Here is a 5,470-nt window from a genome sequence, read left to right on the forward strand (position 1 = left end):
AAACAAGGAATCCGATTGGTTACAGTACAATTCATCAATATAGGATATGCCCGTACTATATTGGTACTTCCTCCATGAACGGAGGATGTATTTCCTGGCCTATATGACATTAGAGTCAAGCCTAATAATGAACTAATATGCGTGCTTAATATATTTAGCTAGAAGAAACTGTCATCAACAATAATAACAAGCATACCAAAGTGTAAGCACACAGGCAGACAAAATGGTGAAAATTCAGTGAATGACCCTCGAAGAAGAATCCGAACTTACCATGACTTAGTGGGGTGCAAATCCATCGACTTGAACCTCTCCAGCCACTTAGCGAACTTATGCTAATCACCACCATAGAAACAAAATCAAATCGAAATTGCTAGTGCATATCAATGTGAAACACTGAAACCATTTACAGAAAAAGCAGTGCTAGTCATAACCAATCTCTAGTTTCACAGGTGCAATAAAGCTCCCAAAAAAACAAAGTGACAGAACAGCAAGGTTTACTTAAGACCAAGTAAAACAACGATAGCAGATATGATGCCAGCGGTACTAAATCTTAATCAGACATTTTACTATCCAAGTATCAAAACATTGTATCTACACGCAACAAAAGGAAGGGCTAGACGACAACATACCCAGATGAGGCAATATTTGGGCTCGAACTTCTTGGAGTCGAGGTTGTCGTAGATGAGGCCAGAGCCAAGTGGAACCGGCACCGAACTTGAAGACAAAGATGGTGTTGCAGTCCTTCACCTTGTACATCTTGGCAAGCCTCTCCTTCAACTCCGCCTACAAAAAGCGAACAAAAAGAACATCCCTGAGATCTAGGCCAAACGTTGGAGTAGAGATCTGAGACCGGGACGACAGGACCGAGATCTCACCTTGGACACGTTGGCGTGGTCGAGGTGGATCACCTCAAGCACCTGCAAGATACAGGGAGGAGAGACAGAGATTTGCACCTCAACGGTGTACCACCCCGGTTCTTGGAGGTGGTCGCACGATGTCGCGGCGGCTGAGGCGAGGGGCCGTCACCGGGAGGGAGCGCGAGGGGGAGTTTGGACCCGCCGCACACCACAAACCATGCGCTGTCGGGCCATCGCCTCCACCACCGGCCGCCTCGGACGGATCTCCTGTGTCGGGGATGATAGGCGGGTGGGGTGGAGAGAGGTGCAGCGGGCGGATCCCCGCGTGAGCGACTGTGACGGCGGTGCGTGGGTGTCGGTTGCTGAGAGTCATGCGGAGGGTGGTGTGTGTGGAACTGTGGACTACGGCGACGCGTCGGGAGGCGGGGTCAAGGGCAGCGGACGCGAGAGGGGACAGATGGGCCTCAGCGGCCAAATAACTCAGCCCACGCGGGCTACTGTCGCCGCGGCCAAATAACTCAGCTCACGCGGGCTACTGTCGCCGCGGTGCAAAAAATGTACCATACCGCCCAGCCAAACGTTGCAGTACCACCTTATAAACCTTCTCAGTTTAGAGGAAACAGTTGTGTTCATGTGCTCTTACTTGCTTGTGTTAACTTGTGGCATTTTTTGCGCTGGCTCGTGTGCCTAGCTTGCGGAGTGTCCAAAATTTTGAGGCTATCGCATGGGGCCCGTAGGAATGGAAGATGGAAATTGAAATTGGAATGAAAATGGCAGAACACACTAATGGCAGAACACAGCTGATGGCAGAACATGTCAGAGGCAGACTACTATTGCTTACTTAATAAGTAGTAGAGATTTTTGGACCCTTTGCTCGGCGTCATAGTCTATGGCGCCAAGGTAACACATCTCAGCGCCATAGGCTATAGCGCCGAGATACGTGCTGCGCTGGCACAACCCGGACTACGTGGTGCTGACGTGGCACCGAGCTCGGCGTCAAGATCTATGACGCCGAACTCGGATGTATAACTACAAAGCTTATCTAGCTCAGTTCGTAGAGCGTAAGGCTTTTAACCTTGAGGTTGTGGGTTCAAGCCCCACTGTGGGCATTCAATATTTTTTGTCTTTGTCGCTGATTTGTTTTTTTGTTGTCGAGATTTTTTCGTTTATGCCGCTGATTTGTCTGTCCAAATTTATTTCTCATCTATATTTTTTTCTTTTGCGACGGATTTGTTTATTACATTTTGTTTAATAGTACTGAATAATCCGTGGGGCATCGTGGACGAGGACAGATGGAGACGCGCGGGGGTTGGGGTCGGGGTCGGGGCCGCGCCTTGTTGCTTTGGAGTGCTTCTATATATTTGCCTCGTTGATATGACTTAATTTTGTTTTTACATGGATAATTATCGATTCGTTTTTACATTAATTTAATTGAACTTAAATTTGTTTGACCCACAGAGGAACGAGAATTGTTGCACTATTTCCTCTACAGAGGGAGGGATCGAGTGCTTATTAGTTATTATTACTAGTTCGATCGACCAAAGATTTAAATAAAGATTAGATCCCTAATATTTATTATGTGAAATAAGCACTCCTATTTTATTAGAGTAAATCACACGCACAGCACATTTTTACAGGGAACGCAATAAGGAATCGTAATCGTCTGATACTGTTTTTTTATGAAATATTAAAAATAGTTTTGAAGTAACGTTAGGTTATAGCAGATTACCAATTATCTTTTGTTTTAACGGCAGGAAAGGAGGAGGCAGCGCGGTTGGGACAAATCCGTCACAAAAGCAAAAACAAAATGTAATAAACAAATCCGTCACAAAAGCAAAAAAAATCTAGATGAGAAATAAATTTGGACGGACAAATCAGCAGCATAAATGAAAAATCTTGACAACAAAAAAAACAAATCAGCGACAAAGACAAAAAGTATTGAATGCCCACAGTGGAGCTCAAACCCACAACCTTAAAGTTAAAAGCATTGCGCTCTACCGACTGAGCTAGATGTGCTTTATAATTACACATCCGAGCTTGGCGTCATAGATCTTGGCGCCGAGTTTGGTGCCACGTCGTCCGAATTGTGCCAGCGCAGCACGTACTTCGGCGCCATAGCCTATGGCGTCCCAAGCAAAGGGTTCAAAAATGACATTAATTTTTTTTAAGATCTAAATGTGAATTTTTTTCCGAGAAATAAACAAAATACAAAAAATTCGGTCTAGCGGAAAGGAAAACCTGGGCCGGGCTGGCCGCGGTTATCCGTGACGCCGGTGGCAGGCTATAATAGATAGAAGCTTGGCGGACGCTCGGACCGCGGAAGGGAATCTTATGCGGGCTTCTCTTTCCTCCGTTAAACAAATTTTGATGTTTTACGAATCTTGATGTACTTATTTTGTGTTTATTTGCTAGCAGAAGCTCTCATTATTCTAATGTAATTAGTTAATATTGACCATTCATACTACGTCGGAGCGTTACTAGAACATCGTCAGGACCTTAATAAGTATTGCCCCCCAGTCCTGTGTAAATTTCGAGCTACCTGTGCGGCTACATACACCCTCACCCCATTAGCCTAATCAGTTTAGTATTTTAAATATTAAGTGCAATAAATTATGGAGTGTAAACATGACAGAAAAATGATGTCATAGTGTTGTACAGATATAAACAAGTGATATGAATAGGACACGTTGACGCTGAATATATTAAGTGTCGTGTTGTTACATGCATGGCACTTGTGTTGTCATCATTCATCCGGTCATTTGTATGTAATGTGGATCAATTATCTATAACACTATATAATCCATTATTTCAAACTTTGTAAAACACATCCAGCTAAATCATCCTCACATTCACAACCTCCATTAAATCCACCCAACAAACTGCACTCAGACTTAACATCATCAAAACCAACAGTTCAAATTCCTGAATAACTCATTTTTCTTACTCATTCAAATTCGATGAACAATATTATTTAAATCATATCTCGTTTCTCCATTTTCCCTCTTCTCTCACTCCCCCTGAACGCCCCCTGCACCTAGCATCCCCCGCGTTCTGTCGCCCCCTTTTTATCACACGTGTTGTCGCCGCCAACATCAACCCCTCCCCTCGCACAGTCATTGTTGTCATCGACCTCTCTCCTCTTCCTCCTAAGATCGTAATGTTAGTATGAGTTATATGCTAGTAATAGACAATGAGAGCATACATATGTGTGGCAGAGGGCACAGTGTACGCCTAACACAACGAGCATACATATGTGTGACACGGTGAACTTACACGCGTGTAGGCTAGCACAACAAGCATACATATGTGTGACACGGTGCATACAGACATGTAGGCTAGTGCAACTACTTCAAAAATTATATTAAATAACAAAAGTTTATACTAGCAAATAAACACTAAAAGATTCTATCAAGATTTAGGCCCTGTTTGGAATTGTAGTATTTTTGCAGTTTTGAAACAATACTATGGTATTTGATGATACTATAGTATTGAAACTCAAAAGGTGTTTGGTTTGTACGGTCAAAACTCAGTTTTAAATACCATGATTTGCCCAAAACTATAGTATTTTTGGAGTTTTTGAAACTCCACTCAGGACCTCAGTTTTCTTCCCTTCTCTCTACATATACTTTGTTTTTCCAATATAAACAAACAGATCTCGGTTTTGAGCAATAATATGGTTTTACTGTGGTAAAGTAATACCGTAGTATTTGTGTCATGTACAATTGTAAACTATGGTATCTCAAAACTACAGTATTTCGAAACTGCATTTCCAAACAGGCCCTCAGAGGAAAAAAGATAGAAACCATAAAATGGAGTATAATTTTAGAGAAAATCTTAATACAAGATTCACGAGCTAAAACGGTTTTTTAAGATCAAACCAGATTTTAGGATTTTGATCACATTAATTATATATATAACAAGACATTTTAAAAAAGATATATATGAATTTTTAGATAGTTTTATAAAACTTTTTTCGTTCGATTTACCTCATTCTACTTTTAACTTAGGGCCCGTTTGGCAAAGCTCCAACTCCTGCTTCTTTAGCTCCAGATCCTAATCCTCGTGAGGAGCTGATCCTCCTGATTCTCCTAGAAAATTAGAATCATTTTCAAAACCGTTTGGCAAGTAAATTGATTCTTGTCTTCTGAGAGTTGGTGGTCTGTGGCGATTGTCTGTTTTATCCTTTGCAGTTCAACTTTGTTACAAACCAATAAGTAGGATGCATATACGGAAAAAAATGAAACAATAACATATAAAATATTCCCATCATAGTAGTGCATAAAATGGTCTCAAATGTTTAATCCATAAATTGGCTCGTTATGTTTTTGTCCAATGGCAATTGCGGGTAATTTCGATCAAACTTTAAGGGGAGGTCCATATTTGGTTGGTTGAGGAGCTGTTTTAAGGGAGGGTGGAGCAGGTTTTTTTAGATCTCACCTTTCTTCACAAAAACGACTCCCGATCTTTCGGCTCCACACGAGAATCAGTTTTAAAAAATACCCGTTTGGCACGGCTCCTCCAGATCCTCGCTTAGAATCAGGAGCCGGAGCTGTGCCAAACAGGCCCTTAGTCCGATTTAGCTCCTATGTCATAGCGTTCTATCAGTAAAACCA

At 42.2% G+C, this 5,470-nt stretch overlaps 1 pseudogene; it reads right to left on the bottom strand.

The window, feature by feature from the left end:
• Positions 1-566: 566 nt before the first annotated feature.
• On the bottom strand, positions 567-1,230 carry LOC109945867 (uncharacterized; annotated as a pseudogene).
• Positions 1,231-5,470: the final 4,240 nt, after the last annotated feature.

The sequence above is a fragment of the Zea mays genome, chromosome 4, assembly GCF_902167145.1.
Source record: "Zea mays cultivar B73 chromosome 4, Zm-B73-REFERENCE-NAM-5.0, whole genome shotgun sequence".
In the NCBI taxonomy this organism is placed as follows: Eukaryota; Viridiplantae; Streptophyta; class Magnoliopsida; order Poales; family Poaceae; genus Zea; species Zea mays.